The sequence below is a fragment of the Acomys russatus genome, chromosome 2, assembly GCF_903995435.1.
Source record: "Acomys russatus chromosome 2, mAcoRus1.1, whole genome shotgun sequence".
NCBI lineage: Eukaryota > Metazoa > Chordata > Mammalia > Rodentia > Muridae > Acomys > Acomys russatus.
Window position 1 is genome coordinate 53,867,321 of NC_067138.1, and position 10,337 is coordinate 53,877,657.

Genomic DNA, 10,337 nt, shown 5'->3' on the forward strand with positions numbered 1-10,337 from the left:
CATGCTGTTTGGGAAGGCCTTTAAAGCAAGATACATATTTCTTTCTCTTGCCTAAGTAAACCTGCACCTGCCCCAGCGTGGCTGCTGAGATGGATTGTTGCCCCCATTGTTCCTCAGAGCTTCGTTTAGCATCTGAGCAGCGTGCCACTCTCTGTAAATAACAACCTGTCACAGTGACAAGTGCGGAGGTAGCTGGTCTGAAATGCAAAGTGTTCAGGCAGGCTGTATTTTGTAGACTGCCGTGCATGAGCAAGAGGCGGATCCATCAACAAAGCTGCCACAGCTCAGACACAACGCTTTGCTTATTTGGGGGGTATGGGGGATGTCTTATTTTTAATATTTTAAAGGCCTAAGAAATATTAAATATTTGTTACTTAAAAGATTTTTTTTATCACCTTTGTTTCCAGTTCTCTTATTGTGCTGGTGGCAAAAAGAGCATCCATTGAAATGTGGCATCTCTCTTCTCAAGAACACCCTCTTCCAGCTGCTTTGTAAGCACATGGGTGCTCTTCCCCCCCCCTTCTTTCTTACTAAATAACAATTGTCTGTCTTGTCAGTGATTTGTGAGTATGTGTTCAGAAAAAAAAAATTGAGAAAAGAAAGAAATGGAGCCGTGGGGTCAAGATGCCACAGCCTCGGGGTTCACAATTGGCAATCAGAGTGGTTTGCTACGGGCACGCTGTTCTGCCTTATGTCAGCAGTCATGAAATTGCTCCAGGGTGCCTGGCAGCAGCTGGTCCCAGATGAAGTTTGCTTCAAAGCCTAAAAGGGTGGTAGCTGCCTGTGAAAGATTGACAGATAGAGGCAGATTTGCACTGGTCCAAGCTGGCTACCTCACACTCTGATCTTATCACAAACCCGGCTCCCTTTCCTCCTCAGAAAATTAGGCTCAGAGGGATGGCTTAGATCTGATGGCGACGCCCAGGGAGTAGGGATGGGACTCAGTTGGAGGAGTGTGTGGCCAGGCTTGAGTGCCTAGGTTTGTGCTTTCGATCCACGTCATACATAAGTGGACACTCTGGTTGGCTCTAATCTCAGCATTCAGGAGAAAGAAACCTAGAGGACCAACAGTTCAGGGGCATCCTCATCTACATCAGGAGTTCAGGGCTAGCCTGGGGTATACAAGATCCCATCGGAAAAAACCAAAACAACAGCAACAACAAAACCCCACCAAGTATCGTCTCTAGTGCCTCAGTATTGCTTGTGTTAGCTTCACTCTCCACTGGGCTCTGTCACCTGCAAATCAAGTGTCAGTGATAAAGCGCATCGCAGTGGGAGCAGAATTAGTGTGAACCTGTTCATTCCTCCTTTTGGAACAAGGTAAAGCCCCCCAGAGACACAAGTACGTCAGTGTAAACGTTGCGCGGTCCGTTTTGAAAATCCTGTCTTGACTAAGAACCTTTAAATACCTTTCATGCAACCAAAAGTCAAGTGTCCAGAAACCAGCACTGAAAAGCCACATTACTGCTTCTCTGGGCCAGGATGACCAGCACAATGGAAACTACAGGGCAACAATCCCACGTTTACAGCAGCCCCCATCAAACCTGCTCCCCAACCTAGCAGGATCTGACTGGGTCCTCCAATCACCACAAACTGTGCAAAGCCATATCTCCACACTACATTACAAAATGCCCTCTGTGGGAGTCTTAGGCCCCAGCATTCAACAGAACACCAATCCTGTCCTACTGTGAGCCCAGGTTCTCATTTGCATATGGTAATTTCTTCGTGGCTGCCTGTAAGCAAAGGATGAATGCTGTAAAGAGGGACAGGCTTTCATCGTCACTTCCTCACCCCCACCGCCACTCTTTTTAGTCTTTGTAGTAATGGAAACTCCTCAGAACATGGCCATGTTTAACAAGAGGCCAGCAAATTCTGACTCGCTCCTAAGCTTCTGCCCGCCAGATCAGCTCACTCCTGCACACAGGAAGCTGCTAGTTACATCAGTTCATTACGGTGTGGTTTTACAGGGTGTCCAGTGTGACCTGGCCACAGGTTGTCAAGAAGCAGACTTCACTCACCTCAGCAAGTCAACCAACTTGCTCTTTAGAATATTTTAACGTAAGTGTTTACCTTTAAGGTCACTGTGTGCTCTTAGTTCTTAAGTCAGAAGTACTCTCTACAAAATGAGCGGTGACTGCTGCGCTGCACCCCAACTCTCAACTCGGTTATTCTGCCCCATGCTTGTAAATATTATACCCGTTCTGTCTCTTGATTTGCCATGTTTGCATATGTAAGTTTTTACTGTCATGGCAGTGGGCGGTTTAGCTAGTTTACACACCTCTCCCATTTCCTTTACCATTTTGTCCTAATACGGCACAGTTCCGAATTAAATCATAACACTGCGCTATCACGACTGCACAGTATTCGCTGTTCAGCCAAGTAATGAATGTGTCACTATGACTGTGTGCTCTGAATGTGTCGTCCCAAAGCGCATCCTCAGCAAGCATGAGGTGGGGCCTTTTCCAGGTGAGGTAAATGGAGAGTGTGGGACCTTCATAAATGGGATGAGCACTTTCACACAGGGTCCTAGAGAGCTCCCACGGCCCCGTGCTGCTTGCAGCCATGATCAGTCGCTGTGTCTCAGCAGCAGAAGACTGCCAGGGCTGTGAGAAGCGAGATCCTACCTCCCTACGTACAGTACACAACCCAGACCTGCTTTCATGTCCATAGAAAGTTCTTACGGTCTTGTGGCCACGTACTTCCTTTTTTAGACACCTTCTGTTCAGGAATGTAATCCTGAGGTGATGGGAGAGGGGAAAAAAAGGTGAATTCAGTGGCCTAGACAACCCCCTCCTTACTGTGGGAACTTGCTATGGGACTGCATTGTGACTGGCCCCTGCTTCCATCTCTTCACTAGCTTCTGATATTTGGAGTAAGATGGAGACACTGCTGAGTGGTCCAGAGTATCTCTTCCTCTTCCTTCTTGCCGGTGGTCATGGCCACCTTTCCCAGCTAACACTTACTTGGCCTTTAGGTCTGCACTTGAGTAATCTTTCCTACCATCTCATCTAAATTAGTCCTCCTTGCTATTTTTTTTTTTTTTTTAATGCTTGAGGCAAAGTTCGTCAAGTTGAAAATTAGCTATCATAATATGCACTATTAAGTAGCCCGGTGGAGGCCACGACTCTTTTTGTGTCTATAGGTTACGTACTCAGGGTATTTCTTACTAAAGGAATCTTTCGTGTCTAGCTTCTTTCACTTTCACTTTGCACAGTGTTTTCAGACGCCCTATCTGCTAGCAGGTACTACTTCCTTGCTTTTTTAGTGCCAACCTGTTGAAAGGTGCAAAGCATTTTGCCTTTTCATTCACTACTGATGGGCGTATGAGTTCCCACCTCCTGGTTTTTGTGGATGAAACTACCCTGAACAGTCATATGAAGGGGTGAAGTGATTATTTTAGCTGCCTTACGTAGGTACTTAGGAGTGGAATTCCTTAGTCATTTGGTAATTCTGTCCTTAGCTTTTTGAGAAGTCATTCAAAATGTAAAAGGAAACTTCTCCATTATAAATGTATAAATCTTATGCCTCTCCCTGTTTCTTCTTTATCTCGTAAACGTTATGAAAATTTTGTCTGACTTACTCTCCACTGTATCCCCCCAAAAGAAGGCACTCAAAAATAGTTGTTTATCTGGGCATGGACACACACCTTTGACCCAGTGCTGAGGAGGCAGAAGCAGGTGGGTCTCTGAGTTCCAGGCCAGCCAGAGCTTCATAGCAAGACTCTGTATTCATTCACACACACACACAGAGAGAGAGAGAGAGAGAGAGAGAGAGAGAGAGAGAGAGAGAGAGAGAGAGAGAGAGAGAGAGTTATTGGCTGACTGAAAAAACAAGTGAGTGTGGCTGGCAGTTTATGATATATACAGGATGTTCTAGACGGAATTATGGATTTGAGGTCAGAAGGGTCAGAGACCAGTCAGGCTGCATAAGTAGGCACAGAGATTATTGAAACTTGGGGATTGTGGGAAGGAGCATATGAGGGAGCAAGGGCATGTATAGTCCGTTCCTGGCAGTCACACAAGAAACCTATCCGAAGCACATCACTAGTAACCACATGTCTCCTGCTCTTGAACCCCATAAAAGAAAGCTCCACACAATAACCACAGCCCTTGAGTGGCCTCATTCACCATGTGTCTTGCTGTCAGGCTCGATGGTGCACTTCTTGCTAATCTGTACTGCTGCTTTGCTTTGAATGGAAAAAAAATGTTTCTACTATTGCAATCTGTGGGGATCTTTATTTCAATTCCTTGAATAAGACACCAAGAACCTGGAAACATCCCGCTTCGTCAGACCCTAGCCCTGACAGCTCTGACCATCAGTGAGAGCTGCAGACACTTTTGTATTTCACACTCAAAATTCTGAGTAGCCTTCTATCAGTATAAAATAGGTATGATATAAAATTGGCCTGCTTTGACATGTTTTTTTTCTATTTTTAAGAAAGGTTTATTTATAATTAATTTTGGTGTGCAAGCGTGTTTTGCCTGCATGTATGTGCATGTGTCCTTGGTGCCTGCAGAAGCAGGAAGAGGGCATCATGTCCCTTGGAACTAGAGTTATATAGATGGCAGTGCCTGCCATGTCGGTGCTGGGAATTAGAGCTGGTTCCTCTGGCAGAGCAGTGGCCTTACCTGCTGGGCCACCTCCCCCGCCCTTCGCAGCACTTTCAAGTGCATTATTCAAAAGCATTACGGAGACTCACCAGCATCCAGCTCCAGACTGTTTTTGTCACCCATTCTCAAGACTGTTTGTGAATCCTGGTATTTTACCTAGGAACTGTGCTGTGAAGGCGAGGTAAGATGATGATCAGTGATGACCTTTTACGAAGAAAGGTTCTGTTTGTAATGTGATCAGGTGACGCTGCTCTCGAGCGGGGAGGGAGAGGCAGCTGAATTCTCTGAACTTCTGAGAAGCTCCCTATGATGTAAAGTGGAATTGAAATGTGTTTTTTGAGGGTCTGGAGCATCTGCAAATTACATTGATTTCCTACATTCTTATCACATTGTTCTACTAAAGCTGCCCAAACCTCCTGCCCAGCCGCCAATAGCCAGGAAGCTTCAGGCGATGCTACTAGAAAGATGTAAGTCCTCTGTGTGACGTCATCTCGTTACTCGCTTTATTTGATCATTTTGGGTGTGGTTGTTTTCATAGTCAGCATCAAATCAGTTACCAACACAGTCACTTCTGTCCTCTCCAGCTGGCCCCACTGTTCATCTCCAGCAGCCCAGCTTTAAACACAGCTCACACAGTCACACAGAAGGCACACTACAGGACCTAGCCTGTATACCCCACTTCACATAGTTTTGTTTAACTTCCCACATTGGACAGAAGCAAAATTGCCAAATCCAAAAGACTTCTGTGCAACATGGGTGAATGAAGCCAAGGGCTGATATCAAGCCCATTTCAGATGCAGCTGACTGCCTGGCTGGTCCCTTAATAGAATTTCTCAGTGTATATGAAAGATGAAGGCCAGTTGCCATGGAAACAGTCTCTTTAAAGGGAGCCAGGGGTGGGGGGCCCTCACTTAGACTGAGTTCTTTACAGAAGGGCAGAGGGTGATGCACGAAAAAGGAAGCTAAGCTCTGGGAACAATGATGGGTTTTTTTCACCAGCATTCAAATTTTACCAGAGGAGTCTGTACTCACCTCAGATGAAGGGCAGTTGAGACTGTCTTGTTACAAGATGTCAAGGTAGTGATTTTGCCATACTTAAATAGAATGCTTTTTTTTTTTCTTTTCAAGGCAGGGTTTCTCGGTGTAGTCTTGGCTGTCCTGGACTCACTTTGTAGACCAGGATGGCCTCGAACTCACAGTGATCTGCCTGCCTCTGCCTCCCGAGTGCTGGGATTAAAGGCGTGCACCACCACCGCCTAGCCAGAATGCTATTTTATTGATAATTTTTCCCTTTATTTTAATTAGTAGCATGTGAGACTCTCTAGTATAGTGACATAAAAGACAAAAAAAGAATCTCATTTCCTGGCCTTTCACCCCGGCACCCGCCAGACATATTTACAGCTTCCTCTTCAGTATTTCTACCTTGTTGGTCAAATAAGCAAACAGACAAGACTGGGTGTGGTGGTGTATCCCTTTAATCCCAGCAGGAGATGGAGGCTGGAAGATGAGTTCAAAATCATCCTCCAACTCAGAACAAGTTCAAAGCCATCCCAGGCTACATGAGACCCTGTTGGGGGGAGGGGGGAAAAAGCAAGAAACAAGAAAAGGGAAACTGCAAATTAGATGAGAAAAATTCAATGAAATACCTACCAATATCTAGTAGGTCCCTTAGCCACAACCAGAATTGCTTAAAAAAAAAAGACAATAGTTTTATAATTCAGAATTCCACTTCTGGGTATAGAGACAAGGGAGTGGAAACATACTCAAATAGCAGTTTGTGCTAGCCAGAGTGTATCAGCCTACTGGATGAAAGCAGGTGCCAGGTAAAGACTGAATGAAAGGTGACGGCATGTGCTCATAACAGCATATTATTCAGCCTTTGAGAAAAAGGACACTCTGCCCTGTGCTGTAGCAGGCAAACCTGCAAAGCACTGTGCAGTCTAAGGAAGACATGCTGAGGCCACAAGAGGATGCTATGACTCCCTTAGAGGCAGGGACTATAGAGAACAGAGGCTGGAGGAGGGCGCGTCTGGACCGGGGTTTGATGGGTTCAGTGCTGCAGCTTGGAGGGCAGAACACTGCAGGTGGCTGCACCACTGTGGGAACATCCTGAGTCCTCTAGATGGATGCTCTTAAGACAGTGGAAGAGTTAAAAACTTTATTTATATTTGTTTATTTATATAGTTTAGAGACAGGGTCTCACCCTGTAGGCCAGACTAGCCTCAAAATCACAGATGTCTCCTCTGTCTCCCCGATGCTGAGCTTGAAGGTGTGTACAACCACCGTTGGGCAAATCTTATATTTTAACACAATAAAAGTTTAAAATAAGCATAGGCAAATCCAGGGCCATGGGGCTTTGCTTCTCCTTTGCTCCCTTGCTTTTACTAAAAAGGGACTTTCATGTTCTGGCTATTATGAGTAAGGCTGCTATGACCATGGTTGAGCATATGTCCTTGTTGTGTGCTGGAGCGTCTTCTGGGTATATTCCAAGGGTCTTGAGGAAGCTCTATTTCCAGTTTTCTGAGGTAGCACCAGATAGATTTCCAAAGTGGTTGTACTAGTTTGAATTCTCACCAGCAATGAAGGAGTGTTCCTCTTTCTCCATGTCCTTGCCAGCATGTGGTGTCACTTGAATTTTTGATCTTAGCCATTCTGATGGGTGTAAGATGGAATCTCAGAGTTGTTTTGATTTGCATTTCCCTGATGACTAAGGAGGTTGAGCATGTCTTTAAGTGTTTCTCAGCCATTTGATATTCCTCTGTTGAGAATTCTCTCTTTAGTTCTGAGCCCCATTTTTCAATTGGGTTATTTGGTTTGGTGGTGTTTAATTTCTTGAGTTCTTTATATATTTTGGATATTAGACCTTTGTCAGATGAAGGGTTGGTGAAGATCTTTTCCCAGTTTGTAGGCTGTCGCTTTGTTCTGTTGACAGTGTCTCCTGCCTTACAGAAGCTTCCAGCCTCATGAGGTCCCATTTATTAATTGTTGACCTTAAGGCCTAGGCTGTTGGTGTTCTGTTCAGGAAGTTTTCTCCTGTGCCAATGTATTCCAGGCTCTTCCCCACTTTTTCTTCTAACCAATTTAGTGTCTCTGGTTTTATGTTTCGGTCTTTGATCCACTTGGACTTGAGTTTTGTGCATGGTGACAAATATGGGTCTAATTGCATTTTTTACACATAGACATCCAGTTAAACCAGCACCATTTGTTGAAGATGTTATCCTTTTTCCACTGAATAGATTGTGATGGTCAGATATGGGCCCAGGGGTCTTGTTCAAACTATGGCACAGGCCAAGGACAATAAGCGTAGTAAACTTCAAACCTTGACCCAGATCTAGCCAATGGACAGGACATTCTCCACAGTCGAATAGAGTGGGGACTGACTTTCACATGAACTCTGGTGCCCCATATTTGACCACATCCCCTGGATAGGGAGACCTGGTGGCACTCAGAGGAAGGATAGCAGGCTACCAAGAAGAGGCTTGATACCCTATGAGCATATACAGGGGGAGGAGGTCCCCCTCAGTCACAGTCATAGGGGAGGGGAATAGGGTGAAAGCAGGAGGGTGGGAGGAATGGGAGGATACACGGGATAAGATAACAATTGAGATGTAATATGAATGAATTAATAAAAAATTATAATGCAAAAAAAAGTCAGGAGCTAAAGCATCTCTTTTTCTGTCTCTCCCCACTACTTCCCTTCCGTAGCTTTCTCTCCCTCTGCTGCTTCCCCTCTTTTACTCTCTCTCCTGGTTTCTCTGAAGATCAGATTTTGACTTTGAGTGACATCTGGAACTTGGCCGGACAGGGCTGTAAGGTGGATTCTCAGCAAGTCCGAGCCCCAACAGTGAGTGGCACCTACAAGCTGCTGTGAAGGAGGAGCCGGGAACATGCTGCAGGGGCTACCTCACACAGGTAAACTCTTTTTTTCTATGACAAGCCAAGCTGTGCAGTTTTAATAGAATACATGGGCCTAGTTAAGTAAGCCAGGTGTGGTGGTGCACACTTTTAAGCCCTGGCCCGAGGAGACAGAAGCAGGTGGATCTTGGTGATTTCAAGGCCAGCCTAGAGCCTATGTAGTGAGACCCTGACTCTAAAATAAAGAAACAAACAGCTAAATAAACAAACTCTAACTCTTCAACCATCTTAAGTGCATCCATCTGGTGGCTTAAGGGTCATTACAGTGACATGCTCCTAAGCACAGACCCAAACTGGTTTTCATCAATCTGTACCAAAATACAGTAGAGTGAGAATTTCATAAAGTGAAGTCTATTCTTTTTTTAAAATCTACACTTCAGGGCCAGAAAGCAGGCTCAGCAGTAAAGATCATATGTTTCTCTTACAGAGGACTGGAGCTCAGTTCCCAACACCCATGTGATGTTCACAATCATCCCTAACTCCAGTTCCAAGGTCCCCAGGGCACTCTTTGATCTTTGTGGGCACCAGGCACACTCACAAATGCTTACACACACACACACACACACACACAGCATTTATTGTTTTTCTTTTTTTGTTTGTTTTTCAAGACAGGGTTTCTCTTTGTACCCTTGACTATCCTGGACTCACTTTTTAGACCAAGCTAGCCTCGAACTCACAGAGATCCACCTGCTTCTGCCTCCCGAGTGCTGGGACTAAAGGCGTGCACCACCACTGCCCTCCTGGCGCATTTGTTGTTAAGCGAGATACACAGATTAACTTTTTCCATGCGAAGAGTTTTTCCATGCGAGTTTATTTTCTGCACATCTAACTTCTCACCAGCAAATCCTGGCCTTAACGGTAGCTTTTTGCCCCTGCAGGGCCAGGAAAGGAGAAAGGTTGCCAGTTAGCAGATAGAATGCTAAGTGATCTGCTTCCTGCTTTCTTGGTGAGCCTTCACATAGGCTTCTCAGTGGGTCCTGTGATAGCTGAAGGGAAAACTTGAGGAGGGACACTCTAATGTTTCAGGTATTTCCCTGGGAGTTCCTTATTTCTGTGAGAAGAATATTCTCTAATTAAAATGCCACTACATTAAAAAAAAAAGTACTTGCAAATTGCCATCTAATTTCCCTTTGATCTGTTTCCCCCCCGCCCCCCCCTCCCCCCCCCCTTTGGTTGCAAGGTTTTACAGAAATTCCCCCGTATGCTTTGAATCTGCAGTAATTTTATTTCATTCTAATTAAACTTCAATGGACAATGGGAAAACCCTCACACCAGGCTTAGTTTGTTTTGTCTTAGGCAATAAACATTTTTAGGGCATCTGTGATGGTCCTTAAATTGAGTTTCAGAAACAGAAAAATGAGTAAACATGCCTTCCCCTGTGTTGCCTTCAGGGTTACAAAGTGCACTAATAGTACAGAAAACTTTGTAATGTCATGCAGGAATACAAATATCAGCACAGGGCCATTTCCACAGTTTGTGGGAGCGAGGTGGAGGCTTCTTCTGGGCTGACAGTTTTCCCAGGGATGGAAAGTTCAGCCTAGAGGGTGCAGAATGCCAGCTATGCCCTGGAACAGGTAGGGACTGAAGGATGCTGGGAGAACCTGGAGGCCAAGTCGGCTTTGGCTTTGGCATGTTAAATAGACACCTCAGCAGCTTGTCCAGGATCTGAAACCCAACAAGGGCCTGGATGGGAGAGCCAGGGTCTCCGGAAGTTCTCCGCAATGGCTGGCAAGCCTTTGCATTCCAGGAGCCCTGCCCGTGCTTTCCAAGTTTCCATGTGCACAGGGCTTGCACACTCTGAGTCCACAGCTC